The sequence below is a fragment of the Myotis nattereri genome (assembly GCF_964212035.1).
Source record: "Myotis nattereri genome assembly, chromosome: 2".
NCBI lineage: Eukaryota > Metazoa > Chordata > Mammalia > Chiroptera > Vespertilionidae > Myotis > Myotis nattereri.
In genome coordinates, this window is record NC_138076.1 from 126,831,309 (window position 1) to 126,852,317 (window position 21,009).

Consider the following 21,009-nt stretch of genomic DNA (forward strand, 5'->3'; position numbering starts at 1 on the left):
TTATGGAGCAGAAAGAAGGGCAGAAGCTATTCTTTATGTTTACTTTTAGAGTAATTATAAACTGAAAATATTTTTATGATTGTTCCGACTGTAGGGTTTTAGGTGTGACTCTGATCTTGATTTGTGGATTAATTGAAAATATTGAGTGAGCACCAAAGCCCCATTGAAGCAAGTCTAGCCCCAGAGGGGTGTCTCCAGCACAGAAGTTCTCCCATTGCAGACACAGCTGATTCTCACAGCCAATTGGCCTGGAGGTCAATTCCTCAAAGTGATAACTACAACAATCAAGGTTTAATTACAACAAGACTGTGCACAAAGCCCACAAGGGGGTGCACCAAGAGTGTCTACCTCAGGTAATTGGGACACTTAGCACAGAAAGGAACTCTATCGACAGAGCGAAGCATAAAAAATGCTGAGACAAAGAAACAGGACACAAACGACAGAATTGGAGGAAAGCAAACTGCTGGATATAGAGTTCAAAACCACACTTTTAAGGTCTTTAAAGAACTGTCTAGAAGCCGCCGATAAACTTAATAAGGCCCTCGAAAAGACTGGTGAGACCGCCGATAAATGTAGTGAGATCCTCAAGAAATCCAATGAGACCCTCGATGTTGTGATAAAGGACCAACTAGAAATTAAGCATACACTGACTGAAATAAAGAACATCATACAGACTCCTAACAACAGACCAGAGGATCGCAAGAATCAAGTCAAAGATTTGAAATACGAAGAAACAAAAAACACCCATCCGGAAAAGCAAAATGAAAAAAGAATCCAAAAATATGAGGATAGTGTAAGGAGCCTCTGGGACAGCTTCAAGCGTACCAACATCTGAATTATAGGGGTGCCAGAAGAAGAGAGAGAGCAAGATATTGAAAACCTATTTGAAGAAATAATGACAGAAAACTTCCCCTACCTGGTCAAAGAAATAGACTTACAAGTCCAGGAAGCGCAGAGAACCCCAAACAAAAGGAATCCAAAGAGGACCACACCAAGACACATCATAATTAAAATGCCAAGAGCAAAAGACAAAGAGAGAATCCTAAAAGCAGCAAGAGAAAGAAAATCAGTTACCTACAAGGGAGTACCCATACAACTGTCAGCTGATTTCTCAACAGAAACTCTGCAGGCCAAAAGGGAGTGGCAAGAAATATTCAAAGTGATGAATAGCAAGGACCTACAACCAAGACTACTTTATCCAGCAAAGCTATCATTCAGAAGTGAAGGCCAGATAAAGAGCTTCACAGACAAGAAAAAGCTAAAGGAGTTCATCACCACCAAACCAGTATTATATGAAATGCTGAAAGGTATCCTTTAAGAAGAGGAAGAAGAAGAAGAAGGTAAAGATACAAATTATGAACAACAAATACACATCTATTAACAAGTGAATCTAAAAATCAAGGGAATAAATAATCTGATGAAGAGTATGAACTGGCGATTGTAATAGAATCAGGGACATAGAAAGGGAATGGACTATTCTTGGAGGGGGGAAGGGGTGTGGGGTGAGGGAAGAGATTGGACAATAAACGTGCACCTATGGATGAGGACAGTGGGTAGGGAGTGAGGGCGGAGGGTGGGGTGGGAACTGGGTGGAGGGGAGTTATGGTGGGAAAAAAGGGTAACTAATGTAATAATCTGAACAATAAAGATTTAATTAAAAAAAAAAAAGCAAACCAAGATTGAATAAAAGGTTGGCGAGGCCTGGGCAGCAGTGGAAGTCCTTCCCCTTGAGTTGGACTTGCCCTCCTGGTCCCCCTATATTTCCAAATTAAAAAAAAAAATTTAAGAAGGTATTTTTCAGTTTGGCATAATTACATGAGCAAAGTTGTGAAGGCAAGAATAAGTAGTATATGTATGAGGAACTGTAAAGCAAACTTAATTGGCTCTAGCAAAGGGATCCTATGGGCCAGCAAAATGAAATGTTTTAATTTGTATTGGGAGTTTGGCTAATGCAAGACTTTGAGTTTGGCTGAGAAAATGTTGTTTTGATCCAGTAAACAATAGGAAGGATTATAATAGGAATTACTGTGATGGAAAGTGTACAGAAAAGATTGCCCTGGTAGATATTTGTAGGCTATGTAAGGATGAAGAAAGACCACTGGGACACTAGAGAGCGCTGTTAAAATAAACCATGTGTAAAATAGTTGAGACTTTGAATTAGAAGGTGATGACCTAGAAATGGAGAGGAATGGTTGAAATTGGCAGATAGATGAAGAATCAACAGGATTAATAATTTATTACTAACAGGAATTTGTGGGTGAGTTATTTGCTAAGAAATAAGGGGAGGATAGTGGCAATTGATTTTTTTTTTAATGAGGCATATAGAAAATTTGATGCTAATTAGCTTAATTCTTGTTATGTTGAGCTTCCTTTGTAGGCGAGATATGTGAGTAGAATAGGAGTTATGAGCTGGGAGAGAGGTTAGGAACATGGGTATAAATCTGAATGTCATTCAGATGTAATAAATGAAACTGTGAGAGAGGCAACTTGACTTTTCATACAGAGATGGAGCAGCAGACCAGAGATTTCTCATGGTAAGGGAGAAAGGAAGCCGTTAAGGGATGTGAGAAAGGTCAGTGAGATAGGAGGTGATCATGGTTTTGTAGATGGTAAGAGAGATTATTTCAAAGAGATTCATAAGGTGATTGTGTGCAAAGTCCATCATTAACTTTTCTGTATGTTTACTAATATTTAATATAGTTTAGTAAACATAGTAAATTACTAATGAAAGGTAATTATAAGTTATTCTCTTAATTATTAGATTAATCAAGTTTGAAATATTTAAAGTGACATAGGTTCCCCCTCATCCTAAAGTAGAGCATTCCTATGAAAGCTGAAATGGTGTAAAGAGAAGAAGCAGTCAATCACCTTAGGACACATCTTGCTAATGGGTGTACAAAATAAACCCAAATAAAGCACAGATGTTCACACAGTCAAATCTATGGCATCTTGATGCTGAGGTGCTGAGTGTAGTTCCTTGCGAAGGGGCTTGGCAGTGCCATTCTCACCGCCTCTATAACTATTCACCTCACTGCAAAACAAATGCTGAAACTTTCACTTTTTGCCTTTTTTGTAAAAGTGAAAATCCTCTTAGGATTTCTTTCCATTAGAGAAAACACATAACAATGTAGGGTTTTCGTAAAAGCAAAGTGGAATAAAGCAAGCGTTTGAAAAGTGGGGGATATCTGCATTATCTGTTGTTTAATTGGTAAGAAATAATGACATCAAATTACTTTTATAGTTTATAAGCCATGCATCAGTATTCCCATGTAAAGGGATTGCCAACGTTATAAATTTTGCTCCAGATTACAAAAGTAGCCTCTTTTTGCATCATTTAAAAATACTTACAATTTTAGCTCAAGTGAAGGGAATAGTGTACTTTATATTTACAGTTAGTAAAGTGCTTTTGCCTATCTGATATTGTGACATTTTTTTAAAGTGTGATTTCTTTTTGCCCTTAGTTTTCCAAATAGATTGTTGTATATGTTCATACCATCTCAACACTGTGGTTTTGTTCTTTCCTAGTAGCTAAAACAGCTTTACTATATCTCTTCTGTAAAAATATTCAGGACACATACAAAAATCAACCACATAAGTGGAACAACAAATCAATGTTTCTCTCCCTTCCTCTCTCTAAAAATCAATAAAAAAATTTAAAAAGTATTTTTCAAGATAACATATACTTTAAAAAGTCTTACCACAAGGTGTCATTGTAACCTATTAAAAGAATTTCCATGTAAGCATGTGCAACACCAATTTTTACATTTTCTTGTGTTAAGTCCTTTTTTTTTGTTTTAGATTTGTTGTATTTTGCAATTATCTTAAGATATATTATGTATCTCTTGCATTAAAAGAAAAAATAAAGTAGCTCATTCCTTGAGGTCTCATATTTTTGCAAAAACATGCTTTCCACCCACAAATTTCTTGAGTGTGTGCTGTAGAAATGATTGTTTGAAGGAAAGAATGAGGAGTAAAAGCAGGTGGACATCTAAGGAACAAAATACTTATTTTATGTCTTTGTTCTTGACAGAACCAGCTTTAGTGTTTACCCCTTTGCTGATAAAATTCCTGTGGGAGAAAGGTAGATATTTAGAGTGTTTTACATTAATAGTATTTGTATTTACCAAGATGCTTTTGCAAAGGTCCTGTGCTTGAGCCTTTATTCATATGGAGGGTTAGTGCTTGAAGTAATTGCAATCTTTAAAAAAGCCTTTCTTCTATTTTAACTGGATTCTATTTTCCTTTTTAAAAACGGTCCTGGTTTCCCGGTTGGTCTTTTAACTAGTGACAACATTATAATGGTTTCTATCTTTTTTTTTTTTTTTTTTTGAGGGATAAAGGTATCAGTATTAAACTAATAACTCCTGTTACTTCAGCCTCCAAATTCATTTCAAGACTGTTCCGTGTTGACTACCTGCTGCCACTATTTTAATTCAGGCCTTCATCATTACTTTTCTAGGCTTTTAATCTCTTTATCTCTACTTTTTTTAAAAAATTTAAATTCTTTATTGTTTATTGTTTAAAGTATTACATGAGTCTCCTTTTCCCCCCATTGACCTCTCCCCTGCCCCTCCCACTCCCCAGCACATGCCCTCACCCCCCTACTGATTTGTATGCATATAGGTCCTTTTGTTGATCTCTTACCCCCTCACCCCCCACCTTCCCTGATAGGTTAGAGGACAGTCTGTTTGATGCTTCTATGACTCTGGTTCTATTTTTGTTCATCAGTTTATGTTGTTCATTATATTCCACAAATGAGTGAGATCATGTGATATTTATCTTTCTCTGACTGGCCTATTTCGCTTAGCATAATGCTCTCCAGTTCCATCCATGCTGTTGCAAATGATAAGAATTCCTCCTTTTTTACAGCAGTGTAATATTCCATTGTATAGATGTACCACTCTACTTTTGATCTTCTTTTCTCTTTCTCTCTCACCCACTCCCCTTTCACTTCCCCAATCTATTTTCCTCACCTTGGATAACCTAGTTATTTTTCTGAGGTACAAATTCACCCTCACGCTTAAAACCTTTCATTGGTTCTCCTGAACCCCAGGATACACTCCAGTGTTCTGCACATTGCCTTTAAGACCCTTCCCTACCTCTATAGGCTGATCTGCTAACTCCACTCCAACCCCTACCTGCAGTGTTCTTTTCCTTCCATGCCTTTGTACTTGATGTTTCTTCCCTGCGTCCCTTTCGTTGGCTTACCTTCTTTGTGAAGTCTTCCCTGACAGCTTCTCTAGCAGAAATATTCCTCTCTTGTGTCCGTATTACTTATAAACATATTACAATGCTTTTTAGTTTTAAAACTTTCTGAATTCATTTATCATTTTTAATAAGTAGTATATCCACATAGTAAAAATATTTTGAAGTATGAAAAATATTTCATGAATAGTACTTTTTTATTCTTGTTCAGTCAGCAATTGTTGGTTCACATGTATGTTTTACTGACCACTATGAACTGCTTGAGTTCCTGTACCCGAGAATATGTCCTTAATACTCTGATTATGGGCAGACACTTCCTTGCTCTGAAGTCTGCTTGATGTGGTGGTCTATGTATTTCTGAATCTGCTTCAAAGCCCTCCTAGTATAAGTGGACCATTCAGTAAATATGGTATAGTAGCCCCTCAATAAATACTTAATGATGTGTGTGTGTGTGTGTGTATATATATATATGTATGTGTGTGTGTGTGTGTGTGTGTGTGTGTATATGTATATATATATAGTTAGTTAGTTTTAAAATTAACCCTGAGAATGAATTGTATTTCTCTTCCTCTTCTGGCTCTGAAAATTTTATACTTTCTTTTTGGCATATTATTAAAGATGAAAAAAAGAATGCTATGTTAACTCCAGTAAAAATATCAAGTGAGCCCTGCCTGTGTGGCTCAGAGGTTAGTGTTGACCCAAGGACTGAAGTGTCTCAGTTTTGATTCGACTCAAGGGCACATCCCTGAGTTGTAGGTTCTATCACGGGCCCTAGGGCCTATTCGGTAGGCAACCAATCTATGGTGTCTCTTTTATGTGTGTGTCCCTCTCCCTCCCACTTTGTCTAGAAATCAATGGAAAAAATATTCTCTAGTGAGGATTAACCAAAAAAAAAAAAAATCAGGTGAACTTTTATCAAATTTTTAAAGTTTAACTTTTCAGACGAAGACACAAATCTCATGGTAATAAATATAAATCAGGATTTATTTAAAACACAGTCAACCTTCATTTTGTGTTAGGATCCATGTGGTAGCTTTTTCTATTTCAGGAGAAATATGGGACTGTGAGCAAAGAATACGCTACAATTTTCACAGAGATATTAAATATTCATAAATCTTTTGGAAAGTCCCCATGTTATATGTAATAGAGCCTACACTAAGAAACATTACAATGAACTTGAGGTATGGTTTGAGCAAGAGTTTGTTGTTCAGATCAACTTTTCAGAGACTTTTATAATTTATTTTGAGGTCGACTGGTTACTATAGTCTACTTTTCAGAATTCTTTTGTGTGAATAGCTGTGCGGAGGCAGACAGTGCAATTATGAGAATAGAATAACATTTTAATTCAGAGTGCTTAGTGTTTGATTGCTAACCATTTTAATACATATCTCTTTTCCTTCCTCTTTCCTTGCCCTCCTCTTTCTTTCTAAATCACAATTATGAGGCCTGGCACTTTACCAGGGCTTTGAAGGGTTGGCTCCTAGCTGCACTTCAGGTTTGGCGGGTTGTCAAGTTGTGACATTTTTTTTTGTATACACGACATCCTGAATGGCCATGCAAAGGCTGTTTGGGTGAGTAGTAGAGGATTCTCTCTGGATTTTAAAGAAATTCATTTTTAATGTTTTGTTTATAAGTGAAAAAGCCTGATGTAGGTTCTCTTTAGACTTTTAATGTTGTTTTTATTGATTTAATTTATTTTTCAGTTTTTTTATTTCAAGAAAAACAATTTTAAGTATAATGTTACATGCAATAAACCTTAATATTTCAAGAAAAACTATCTCAAATATAATACTATTACATGCAATAAACATTAATACCTAAAAAACCGATTTTAAATATGATAATGTTACATGCAATAAACACCAATTATTCAAGAAAAATGATCTTACATATAATAATATTATATGCAATAAACATTAATATTTCAAGAATGGAAGGATTTTAAGTATAATAGTTTTATACTAACAGTATAATATCACAAAAGTTGTAGGAAATAATAAAAATCTGCAAAACAGGATTACTTCTATTATATTCTAGTATTTTTCCCCCCTCTGGCTCTATTTTTGTTTATCCATTTATGTTGTTCATTATATTCCACAAATGAGTGAGATTATGTGGTATTTATCTTTCTCTGACTGACTTATTTCCCTTAGCATGATGCTCGCCAGGTCCATCCATACTGTTGCAAATGGTAAGAGTTCTTTCTTTTTTACTGCAGTGTAGTATTCCATTGTGTAGATTTACCACAGTTTTCTAATCCACTCATCAGCTGATGGGCACTTAGGCTTGTTTCCAAATCTTAGCTATTGTAAATTGTGCTGCTATGAACATAGGGGTGCATATATTCTTTCTGATGATTTCTTGGGATATATTCCTAGAAGTGGGATTATTGGGCCCAATGGGAGTTATATTTTTAATTTTTTGAGTAAACTCTATATTTTTGTGAATGAACCATGTGAGCTTGAGAAGAATGTATATTCTGCTGCATTGGGTGAAATCCTATATAATAAAAGCATAATATGCTAAGTGTCTGGCCAGCCGTTCAATCAATCAAAGCGTAATATGCTAATGATATGCTAAGGCAGCTCAACTGCTCGCTATGACATGCACTGACCACCAAGGGGCAGACTCTCCAACCAGTAGGTTAGCTTGCTGCTGGGGTCCGGCCAATCAGGACTGAGCAAGATGGGCCAGACACGCTCTGGAGCCTTCCTGTGGTCCCTCCCCAGCTGGCCAACCTCCCGCATCCCTCCCCTTCCCTGAATGTGCATCAGTGGGATCCCTCAGTCTGGCCTGCACCCTTTCGCAATCTGGGACCCCTTGGGATGTTGGAGAGCTGGTTTTGGCCCAATCCCACAGGCCAGACTGAGGAACCCCACTGGTGCACGAATTCGTGCACCAGGCCTCTAGTGTTCCATAAATGTCTACCAAATTCATCCGATCCAGTGTGTCCTTTAAAGTCTCTGTTTCCTTGTTAAGTTTTTTTCTGGAAGATCTGTCCAGGGAAGTCAGAGGGGAGTTAAAGTCCCCTAATATGACTGTATTGTTGTCAATCTCTCTGTTAAAGTCCTCTAGAAGTTTTTTTTATACATTTAGGTGCATCTATATTGGTTGCATGAATGTTTACCAGGGTTATATCCTCTTGTTGGATCGATCCCTTTAGTATTATGTAGTGACTTTTGTTGTCTCTTGTGAAGACCTTCATTTTAAAGTCTATTTTGTCAGATATGAATATTGCTACTCCAGCTTTTTTTCTTTTCCACTTGAGTGGAAAATTTTTTTCCATCCCTTCACTGTCATCCTGTGTGTGTCTTTTGTTTTGAGGTGGGTCTCTTGTAGACAGCATATAGTTGGGTCATGTTTTTGTATCCATTCAGCTACCCTACGACTTTTGATTGGAGCATTTAATCCATTTACATTTAGAGTTATTGAGAGGTACTTATTTATAGCCATTTTAATTCTGTATGGTTAGGTTTCTCTCTCTGTTTCTTCTTCTCAGCAATCCCTTACAATCCCTTTAGCATTTCTTGTAATGCTGGCTTGGTGGCTATGAACTCCTTTAGCCTTTTTTTTTTTTTTTTTTTTTTTTTTTTTTTTTTTTTTTTGGTCTGGGAAGCTCTTTATTTGACTGTCTATTTTGAATGATAGCCTTGCTGGATATAGTAATCTTGGTCCCAGAGCCTTGCATTCCATCACCTTGAGTACTTCATGCCATTCCCTTCTGGCCTGTAGAGATTCTGATAAGAAAGCAGGTGTCAGCCTTATGAGAACTGCTTTGTAGGAAACAGTTTTCTTTTCTCTTGTTACCTTTAAGATTTTCTCTTTGTCTTTAATTTTTGGCATTTTAATTATGATGTGTCTGGGCACAGGTCTGTTTGGGTTCTTCTTGTTTGGGGTTCTCTGTGCCTCTTGAACTTGTGTGACTTTTTCCTTTACCAGGTTAGGGAAGTTGTCTATCATTATTTCTTTAAACACCTTCTCTATTCCTTTCTCCCTTTTTGCCTCTTCTGGCACACCTGCTATTCTAATATTTTTATGTTTCACATTGTCCCACAGTTCCCTTAAGCTAGCCTCCTGTTTTTTTTTTATTATTATTATTATTTCTTAAAGTATTACAAAGAGTATTACATGTATCTCCTTTTTTCTCCCCCTTGACATTCCCCCGGCTTCCCCCACCCCCCAGTGTCTTGTGTCCATTAGTTATTCTCATATGCATGTATGTAAGTCCTTCGGTTGATCTCCTACTCCCCCCAAACCTCCCTAGGGTTCCCACTGTAGTTTGACATTCTGCTCAATGGTGCTCTGCCTCTGTATCCATTTTTGTTCATCAGTCTATAATGTTTCTTATTATCTATAAATGAGTGAGTTCATATGGTATTTTTCTCAGCTTCCCAGGGGCTGTCTCAGTCTCACAGGGGCCATCTCAGCTCACAGGGGCCGTCACTGCCTCATGGGGGCCGTCCCAGCCTCACGGGGGCAGTTTCAGCCTCACAGGGGCCGTTTCAACCCCACCGGGGTCATTGTAGGCTCACCGGGGCCGTCTCAACCTCACCGGGGCCGTCTCAACCTCACCGGGGCCGTTTCAGCCTCACCAGGGCCGTCTCAACCTCACCGGGGCCGTCACGACCTCACTGGGGTTGTTTCAACCTCACCGGTGCGTCTCAACCCCACCGGTGCGTCTCAACCCCACCGGGGCCGTCCCACCCCCACCGGGGCCGTCGAAGCCTCACCGGGGCCGCCTCAACCTCACCGGGGTCATCCCATCCTCATGGGGGCCGTCTCAGCAACACGAAGTTTGGCATTCTGTCCTTTGTTGGGTGGCTCCTTGCTTTACAAAATCTCTAGGCGTTCCTGGTGGCTGAATATCTGGTATGCCTGCTTGGATTTCGTTTTCTACCAAGTGCACAGACTGCCTGTCTGCCGTCTCCCAGCGTCCCATGTGAGACTGGATCTGGTGGGCCTGCCTGTGCATTTGCTGGTATAGTGGTTCCATGTCACTGGCCCAGCCGTGTCCGGCTCCGGCTTCCTCCAAACCTGATTCTGCTTCTTTATTGTGTCCCTTATGTATGCGAGGAGTTGAAATATCTGCATTCTGCTGGGCTGGGCTGCAGAAGCGCCAGTGGTTCTCTTTGTGCCACCAGCACAGCTTGGTTAGGGATGTAATTTGAGTAGGGCAGGGTCCCTGGGAATCACCAGGGCGGGGCCAAGGGCAATGGCTTCTCCGCATCTATTCCCCTTTCCACGATTCTGCGACTCGCATCCCTGAGTGCAGGCGAGCAGTTCTGCAAGACAGCCACTCTTGCTCTCTGGGTTGTTGCAAGGCCGTCCCACTTCTCCCCGTAGGGGTCTGGGACCTTAGGATCCTGCCCCAAACACGCTCAGTGGATTTGATAGTCTGCATCCCCTTCTGGTTGAAAAAAAACCATGCATCCAGTTGCAGCCGCCTGGCGTGCAAATCTGCCCCTCCGCGCCTGGTGAATCACCAGGGCGGGGCCGAGGGCAATGGTGTCTCTGTGTCTACTTGCCTCTCCGAAAACATCCCCTTCTGATGGAAAAAAAACAGGCATCCAGTTGCAGCCAGCCTGGCGTGTGATTCTGTACCTCCGTTCTTGGAGCCTCTGCACAACCTACTCAGTATCAATGCTCTTTCTTTCCTTCCAGTTGTAGAGCTTCCACTGGGCCAGCTTTCCCATGGTTCTGAATGACAACTGTTTCTTTTATAGTTGGTAGTCTAGATGTTGTTGTGGGAGGCAGCATGCACAGGTCTGTACCTTATGCCGCCATCTTGGTTCTCCTCCTGTTTTTTTTTTAAATTGTTTTTTTTTCTTTTGGTTCTCTAATTGAGTGATATTTTCAATTCTGTCTTCTAATTCATTGATTCAATCTTCAGTTTCTCCTAATCTGCTGTGTATTCCTTCCAATGTGTTCTTGATTTGTGTGATGTCATTCTTTATCTCAGACTGTTCTTTTTTCATAGTTACTATATCTTTTTTTCATACTCTTGAGCATTTTTACCATCATTACTCTGAACTCTGTTTCAGATAAATTTCTTATCTCTGCTTCACTTATCTCTTCTTTTGGAGAATTTTCTGGTTCTTTGATTTGGGAGTTATTTCTTTATTTTCTCATTTTGGTTGTCTGTTTGGGTTTGTGATTATGTATTAGGTAGATCCTGTACACCTCTCAATCTCTATCTAGTGCAGGATAGTGTTAAAGGCTGTTTCTGACTAATTGGATCAGGCAAAGACTCAATGCCTCTAGAGATCACCTGTCTACAGACTAATAGGATTCTGACTTGATTTGCCCCTAGGCAATCATCCTCAGGTATGGTGAGTTTTTTCAAGAGTGTGTGGCAGTTGTTTTGCCTGGAGGCTGATTGTTGCTTTTAATCTCTCAAGTGGCCTCAGGGCAAGGTGTTTTCCAATAGGGCAAGGCAGATGTCTACATGAGAAAGATGTCCTCCACTGTGTGAGGGAATGACTCAGCCCAGGAAACTGGGGTGTCTGCCTTCTGAGCTCTATCCCCCAAGTCCCCAGTCCTGGGTTCTGCTCTTACATCTCCAGTCCACTTCATCCTCCCTCTGCCAGAGCACAAGGTGGGGTGGCTCCAAAGGGAATTTTTGTGCTTTGGCCCTTCAAGAGGGTGCCTGAACTTTCAGCTGCCACTCCCTGGCAGACAGCACCCCATTGCTTTTCACAGTTAGATTGTATGTGGGTACCCTTCTCAGATTTTGTGCTCTCTGCTGGGGAGCCCAGCTTCAGGATTAGTTCACAGAATTCTCAGTGGCACCCCCCCCACACTTGAGATATCTCTCCAGGATTTCAGTTGCCTTCTGCGGGTGCCCGGCCAGCCCTTTTGTGCCTCCACCCTTCCTACTAGTCTGTATGCAGTCTCCACCTTCAGTCCTTGGGTATCCAGGTTCTCTCCTGTGAGTTTTCTGTTGATTATTCAAGAAGCCTTTCCACATTTCAGTTGTAATTTTAGCTTGTTCCTGGGAGCATGTCCGTGCAGTATCCTCCTACTCTGCCGCCCCATAATGGTTTTTAATACACAAACTAGTGGCCGGGTGCATGAAATTCGTGCATGGGGTGGGTGTTCCTCAGCCTGGCCTGCACCCTCTCCAATCTGGGAGCCCTCTGGGGATGTCAGACTTCATGTGGGATCAGGCCTAAACCAGCAGACGGACATCCCTCTCACAATCCGGGACCACTGGCTCCTAACCGCTCACCTGCCTGCCTGCCTGATCGCCCCTAACCACTCTGCCTGCCGGCCTGCTTGCCCTAAACTGCCCCCCCCCCCGCCTGCCTGATCTCCCCCAACTGCTCCCCCTGCTGTCCTGATTGCCCCCAAATGCACCCCCCCTGCTGGCCTGATCTCCCCCAACAGCACCCCCCACTCGCCTGATCTCCCCAAACTGCCCTCCCCTCCTGGCCTGATTGCCACTAACTGTTTCTGCCTCGACCCCACCACCATGGCTTTGTCCGGAAGGATGTCCAGAAGGTCTCCTGGTCTAAGTAGCATATTACCCTTTTATTAGTAGAGATAATCCCTGTGCTCATGGAATTTACAATCTTATATTGATACATCATTACAAATATAAATGTAATATTGAAAACATGGTAAATGTCATGGAGGAGGCAAAGTCAGGGAGGCTAATCATGGGTCAGGATATCTGGGTTTGAATCTTTAATGTTGTTCTTAAAAACAACATTCACATTGGGGGCATGTAGTAGTTAAAGCATTGTTTTGAAATGTTCAAAGGCCTAGTATGTGTTTTTTAATGGAATGTGTTTTGGAAGCTTTCCCATGAGTATCAGCAGCTGTACTTTAAGTATATTTTGAGTTGTCATTTTGGGGGGCAGACCACTGTATAAAAAAACAGTTCCTGTGCAAAAGAAAATGTCATATGTAGGTCTGTAGAGCTGGGACTAGTCAAAAGAAGTAGTAGGAAGGACATGTGGGTGTAGTTACGTGATAGTAAGTTGTGATAGAAATTTTGGTTTTGGGTAAAATTCATTATGAAAAAATAGGCTGAAGAGCGAAAGGGAGTATATTAGTTATGTATGGCTACTGTAACAAATTACGACATACTTGTGGCTTAAAATAACAAAAGTTTATTCTCTCAATTTGAAGATTAGAAGTCTGAAATCCAGGGCTGCACTCCCACCAAAGGTTCTTGGTAGAATCTTTTCCTTCTTCTGGCTTCTTATGGATCCAGGCATTCCTTGGCTCTTGGCCACATCCATCTGATTTCTACCTTACTGGTCACATTACCTCCTCTTCAGTCTCAAAACACCCTCTGCCTCTCTCTTAAAAGGATACATATGATTGTATTTAGGGTCCACCTAGGATAAAATCCTCCTTTTAAGAGCATTAATTTAGTCACTGTTTGGGGCCATAGAAGGTAATATTCATGGGCTACAGAGGCTGGGAAGTGATATATATCTTTTGGTGGGTCCGCATAGCCCAATACAGTCTGGAAGCCTCAGTTACTGAGTATGGATAACAAAAATGAGTTGTGTCTAAAGTACGTTAGAATGGTAAAGGTATTCATTTAATAATTTTGAGCTAATATGTGCCTGTGTTTGTTTTAGGCACTGGGATTATAAAGATGAATAAAACATGTCCCTTGCCTTGGAGGAAGTTGCACTGAATGTATTACATATACTAAAATACAAGATAGAAGATAGAATAATTACCTGTATGTTTGGGAAAACCTGGAAGTTCTTCATGAAGAAAGTAATGCATTCCTGAGCTGAGTTTTGAAGGCTGACTAGGAATGTACTAGAGCAGAGTGCAGAGGAATGGAAAAAGCCAGGAAATTATTATTAGCAAAGACATGGAAGTGGATAACAGCAGTGTGTGCTCAGGAAGCTACCAGTAGTCAGTGTACAGAGATAAATTTTAGATTTTTTTTCCCTTTCTAACATACAAATAGCTATCTCACATTTTTTTCCATTTCTTTTTAACTTTTTACATTTTTAAAATTTAAATTCTTTATTGTTTTAAAGTATTACATAAGGCTCCTTTTTCCCTCATTGACCACTCTTCAGCCGCCCCCACCCTGTCTGTGTCCATTGGTTATGCTCATATGCATGCATACAAATCCTTTGGTTGATCTCTTACCCTTCACCACCTGCCTGCCTTCATAGGTTGGACAGTCTGTTTGATGCTTCTATGACTCTGGTTCTATTTTTGTTCATCAGTTTATGTTGCTCATTATATTCCATAAATGAGTGAGATCATGTGATATTTATCTTTCTCTGACTGGCTTATTTCGCTTAGTATAATGCTCTCCAGTTCCATCCATGCTGTTGCAAATGGTAAGAATTCCTTCTTTTTTACTGCAGCATAGTATTCCATTGTGTAGATGTACCACAGTTTTCTAATCCACTCATCTGCTGATAGGTTCTTAGCTGTTTCCAAATCTTAGCTATTGTAAATTGTGCTGCTGTGAAGATAGGGGTGCATACATCCTTTCTGATTGGTGTTTCTCTTTTCTTGAGATATATTCCTAGAAGTGGGATTACTGGGTCAAATGGAAGTTCCTTTTTTAATTTTTTGAGGAAATGCCAACATGTTTTCCACAGCGGCTGCACCAGTCTGCATTCCCACCAGAAGTGCACGAGTGTTCCTTTTCCCCCACATCCTCTCCAGCACTTGTCATTTGTTGATTTGTTGATGATAGCCATTCTGACAGGTGTGAGTTGGTACCCCATTGTTGTTTTGATTTGCATCTCTCAGATGATTAGTGACTTTGAGCGTGTTTTTCTGTGTCTCTTGGCCTTCTGTATGTCTTCTTTTGAACAGTTTCTATTTAGGTCCTTTGCCCATTTTTTGATTGGATTGTTTATCTTTTTGTTAAGTTGTATGAGTCCCCTATAAATGTTGGAGATTAAACCCTTATTGGTGATAACATTGGCAAATATGTTCTCCCATGCAGTGGCTTTCTTGTTGTTTGGTTGATGGTTTCCTTTGCTGTGCAGGAGGTTTTTATTTTGATGAGTCCCATTTGTTTATTTTCTCCTTAGTCTCCATTGCCCTAGGAGCTGGATCGGTAAAGATATTGCTACAACAAATGTCTGCTATTTTGCTGCCTATAGCTTCTTCTAGACTTTTTATGGTTTCCTGTCTTATGTTTGAGTCCTTTATCCATTTTGAGCTTATTTTTGTTTATGGTGTAAATTGGTGGTCTAGTTTCATGTTTTTGCATGTATCTGACCAGTTTTCCTAGCACCATTTATTGAAGAGACTGTCTTGACTTCTTTGTATGCTCTTGCCTCCTTTGTCAAATATTAATTGAGCATAATGGCTTGGGTTGAACTCTGGGCTCTGTGTTCTGTTCCATTGTTCTATATGTCTGTTCTGGTGCCAGTACCAGGCAGTTTTGAGAACAATGGCTTTGTAGTATAGCTTGATATCTGGTATTGTGATCCCTTCAACTTTGTTCTTCTTTCCCAAGATTGCTGCAGCTATTTGGGGTCTTTTTTTATTCCAGATGAATTTTTGGAGAGTTTGTTCTAGGTCTTTGAAGTATGCCATTGGTATTTTAATGGGGATTGCATTGAATCCATAGATTTCTTTGGGTAGTATGGACATTTTAATGATGTTGATTCTACCAATACATGAACAGGGTATATTCTTCTATTTGTTTATGTCTTCCTCTATCTCTTTTATCAGTGTCCTGTAATTTTCTGAGTATAGGTCCTTTACCTCCTTGGTTAAATTTATTCCTAGGTATCTAAATATTTTTGTTGCAATGGTGAATGGGATTGTCTTTTTAGTTTCTCTTTCTGAGAGTTCATTGTTAATGTATAAAAAAGCCATAGATTTTTGGGTGTTAATTTTGTATCCTGCTACATTGCTGAATTCATTTATTAGTTCTAGTAGTTTTTTGATGGAGTCTTTAGGGTTTTCTATACACAATATTATGTCATCTGCAAATAATGATAGTTTTACTTCTTTTCCAATTTGGATGCCTTTTATTTCTTCTTCTTGTCTGATTACTATGGCTAGCACTTCCAGTACAATGTCAAAGAGGAGTGGTGAAAATGGGCATCCTTGTCTTGTTCCTGTTCTTAGGGAAAATGATTTTAGTTTTTGCCCATTGAGTTGGCTGTAGGTTTGTCATACAAGGCTTTTGTTATGTTGAGGTATGATCCCTCTATTCCCAATTTGCTGAGAGTTCTTATCAGGAAAGGGTGTTGGATTTTGTCAAATGCCTTTTCTGCGTTGATTGATATGATTATGTGGTTTTTATCCCTTAGTTTGTTTATATGATGTATTGTCGTAAGTGTTTCCCTCCACGTCCTGCGTGGTTCAGCGTTCGGGTCTGGAAGAGGAGCCGCACAACAAATGAAAAAGAAAAGACACAAGATAATTTGGGAATATTGGGGGACCAGGCCGGCGAGTCCAACTCAAGAGGAAGGACTTCCACTGTGCTTAGGCCTCACCAAGCTTTTTATAGTGAGAGGTAAACAAGGTAGTGGTTACCAAAGTTACACTTTTCTTGTGAGTTTCACTTGTTTTTGTTCTTGTGAGTTTCACTTGTTTACACCATGGTTATACTTCCTGCACTTCCTCAGCCCATTAGATTCCCAGATAAGATCTAGGGAGTGTTATAAAGTCAAGCCTAATTATGCTAAGAGGACTGTGCCCTCTAAGCTAGGACTTGTTTGTGACTTTGCCAGGAGGTCAGTCCGAGGCTTAACCCTATATCAGTTTCCCACAATGTATCACATTTATTGATTTGCAGATATTGTACCAGCCTTGCATCCCTGGAATAAATCCCACTTGGTCATGGCGTATGATCTTTCTAATGTAATGCTGGATCCAATTTCCTAGAATTTTAGCATCTATGTTCATTAGGGATATTGCTAATTCTCTAATTCTCTTCCTTTGTGGTGTCTTTATCTGGTTTTGGGATTGGGGTAATGCTGGCTTCATAGAAAGAGCTTGGAAGTGTACCTTCCTCTTGAAATTTTTGAAATAGTCTGGAAGGATGGATTTTAGTTCTTGGAATGTTTGGTAAAACTCTCCTGTGAAGCCATATGGCCTAGGTTTTTGTTTGCTGGAAGCTTTTTGATGACTGCTTCAGTTTCCTCCTTAGTTATCGGCCTGCTGAAATTTTTTGATTCTTCTTAATTGAGTTTTGGAAGTTTGTATTTTTCTTGGAATATGTCCATTTCCTCTAGGTTGTTTAGTTTGTTGGAGTAGAGTTGTTCATAGTATTTTTTTTTTTTTTACAATCTTTTGTGTTTTTGTGGGGTCTGTTGTTATTTCACCTCTTTCATTTCTGATTTTATTTGCTTCTTGGTGAGCCTAGCTAGAGGTTCATCAATCTTGTTTATCCTTTTAAAGAACCAGCGCTTGGTTTCATTGATCTTTTGTATTGTTTTTTTTGTTCTCTATGTCATTTATTTTTACTCTGATCTCTATTGTCTTCTTCCTTCTGCTCACTCTGGGCTTTTCTTTTTGCTCTCTAATTCTTTAAGTTGTAGAGTTAGATAATTTATTACCAGTTTTTCTTTCTTTCTTCTTCCTTTTTTTTTTTTTTTTTTTTTTTTTTTTTTTTTTTTTTTTTTTTAGGTAGGACTGTAATGCTATGAACTTCACTCTCAGGAATGCTTTCAGTGTGTCCCATACATTTTGGATTGTGGTGTTTTCATTGTCATTTGTATCCAGGATGTTTTAAATTTCTTCTTTAATATCTTTGGTAACACAGTCATTGTTTAATAGCATGCTATTCATCCTCTAAGTGTTTGAATTATTTTCATTGTTTTTATTGTAGTTGGTTTCTAATATTACGCCATTGTGGTCTGAGGAGATGCCTGATATGATTTCAGTCTTCTTGAATTTGGAGAGACTTTGCCTGTGACCCAATATATGGTCTATCTTTGAAAATGTTGCATGTTCATTTGAGAAGAATGTATATACTGTACCTTTGGGGTGAAATGTTTTAAAGGTGTCAGTTAAGTCCATCTGATTTAGTTAGTCATTTAGGATTGTTGTTTGTTTGTTGATTTTTTGCCTAGAGTATTTATCCAGTGATGTCAGTGGGATATTAAAGTCCACTACTGAGAGAACCAAGATGGCAGTATAAGGTATAAACCTGAATGTGCTGCCCCCCACAACCACATTAATATTAAAACTAAAAGACAAAACAGGTATCACCCAGAACCACGGGAAAGCTGGCCAAGTGGATGTTCTACAACTAGAAGGAAAGAAAAAAACGCATTGAGACTGGGTAGGAAGTGCAGAGGCACCAAGAGCAGAGGTACAGAGATGCATGCGAGGTGTGCTGCACCTGGGTGCACGTTATTTTTTCAATCGGAAGGGGATACAAGCTCTCGAATGCACTGTACTCGTTTATGGCGAGACTCTGGGGAACCAGACTTCTACGGGGAGAAACTGGACTGTCTTGCTGTGAGTCGGAAAGTGAGGGTGGCTTTCTCGCAGAACTGCTTGCAGGGATCATTGTTACTGTGGGGGCGCGGGACTCGGGGACGCAGAGACTCAGAGACGCGAGGACTCACGAGGAGTTGCGGAGACGGCTGACGACAGCCATTGCTGCTTGCTCCGCCCTGGTGATTCTCTGAGACCTCACCCCACTCAATTTACATCCCCACCCAAGCAGGGCAAAGGAACCGCCTGCCCTTTTGAGGATTAACCTAACAAACTGCAGCTGGGTCAGAGAGCTCCAAAACTTCCAAACCCCAAACAAAGAGGAGAAATCTGCTGATACCACTGTAGTTCCTGGTGGGTGGACTCACACAGTGGTTGACTTGGAGATCCAGGAGCCAGGTTACCCAGTGGTCAGATACCAGATTTCAACTCCTCACATCCATAAGGGACACACTCAAGAGGCAGACTCAGTGAGCACCAAAGCCCCACTGAAGCAAGTCCTACCCCATATGGGTGTCTCCAGCACAGCAGTTTTTCCACTATAGACACAGTGGGTCCTTGCAGTCAGTCAAAATGCGGAGACAAAGAAACATGTCACAAATGAAAGAAATGGAGGAAAGCAAACTACTGGACATAGAGTTCAAAACCACAGTTATAAGGTTACTCAAGGATCTTCTACAAAACTCTGAGGAACTTATTGAGACTTTCAAAGATCTTAATGAGAATGCCAAAAAAAAAAAAAAATGGAAAAGGACCAGTCAGAAATTAAAAATACACTGAAATTAAGAATAATATACAGAGATCCAACAGCAGAGTAGAGGATCCCATGAATCAAGTCAAAGATTTGAAATAAGATGCAAAAAACACCCATCCTGAAAAGCAAAAAGAAAAAAGAATCCAAAAATATGAAGATAGTGTAAGGAGCCTCTGGGACAACTTTAAACATACCAACATCTGAATTATGGGGGTGCCAGAAGAAGAGAGAGAGCAAGATATTGAAAACCTATTTGAGGAAATAATGACAGAAAACTTCCCCTACCTGGTCAAAGAAATTCACTTACAAGTCCAGGAAGCGCAGAGAACCCCATACAGAAGGAGTCCAAAGAGGACCACACCAAGACACATCATAATTAAAATGCCAAGGGCTAAAGACAAAGAGAGAATCTTAAAGGCAGCAAGAGAAAAACAGTTAGTTACCTACAAGGAAGTACCCTTATGACTGTCACCTGATTTCTCAACAGAAACCATGTAGGCCAGAAGGGAGTGGCAAGAAATGTTCAAAGTGATGAATAGCAAGAACCTACAACCAACATTACTCTACCCAGCAAAGCTATACTGTAAAATTGAAGGTCAGATAAAGAGCTTCACAGATAAGAAAAAGCTAAAGGAATTCACCACTACCAAACCAGGATTATATGAAATGCTGAAGGATATTCTTTAAGAAGAGGAAGAAGCATGAAAAGGTAAAGATAAAAATTATGAACAGCAAAGTGACAACAAATAGATATCCATCAACACGTGTATCTAAAAATTAAGTCAATAAACTGGTGAATATAATAGAATCAGGGGCATAGAAAGGGAGTGAACTGACAATTCTCGGAGGGAAGGGGATGTGGGGGGTGCTGGAAGAGATTGGACAAAAATCCTACACCTATGGATGAGGACAGTGGTGGGGGTAAGGGCATGGGGTGGGGTGGGAACCAGGTGGAAGGGAGCTATGAGGGGGAAAAAAGAGGAACAACTGTAGTAATCTGAACAATAATAATTTATTTTAAAAAATAAAAAATAAAGTCCGCTACTACGATCGTATTGCTGTCGATCTCTGCCTTGATATCTTCCAGAAGTTTTTGTTATTTATTTGGGTGCTCCTGTATTGGGTGCATATACGTTTACCAGAATTATATTCTGTTGTTTTGATCCCTTTAGTATTAAGAAGTGGCCTTTCTTTTCTCTTGTTATGGCCTTCACTCTATTTTGTCATATATCACTACTGTAGGCCCGGTGCACAAAAATTTGTGTACTCTGAGGGGGGGGGCGTGTCCCTCAGCCTGGCCTGTGTCCTCTCGCAGGCTGGGACCCCTCTGGGGTGACCACTTGCTGGCTTAGGCCTGCTCCCCGGGGGATTGGGCCTAAGATGGCAATCAGACATCCCTCTGGCAGCCCGGCAGCCCTTGGGGGATGTCCGCTTGCCAGCGGGGAACAGGCCTAAACTGCAGGTGGACATCCTTACCACTGCTGAGGAGGCAGGAGAGGCTCCCACCACCACCGCTGTACTGGCAGCCGTCAGCCTGGCTTGTGGCTGAGCAGAGCTCCCCATGTGAGAGCGCCCTGACCACCAGAGGGCAGCTCCTGCATTGAGCATCTGCCCCCTGGTGGTCAGTGTGTATCATAGTGACCAGT

General features: G+C 40.3%; 1 protein-coding gene across 5 annotated transcripts in view; it reads left to right on the top strand.

Annotated features, from left to right (window-relative positions):
- Positions 1 to 21,009, top strand: part of CEP83 (centrosomal protein 83) — a 155,049-nt gene that overhangs the window by 20,975 nt on the left and 113,065 nt on the right. The window contains exon 1 of one of the 5 annotated variants that reach the window (XM_081083731.1): positions 18,549 to 20,072. The exons of the other annotated variants lie outside the window; for them this stretch is intronic. The gene's annotated coding sequence lies outside the window, so the exon portion shown is untranslated. Of the gene's footprint in view, positions 1 to 18,548; positions 20,073 to 21,009 lie in introns of those variants that run through there. 5 annotated transcript variants of the gene reach the window in all.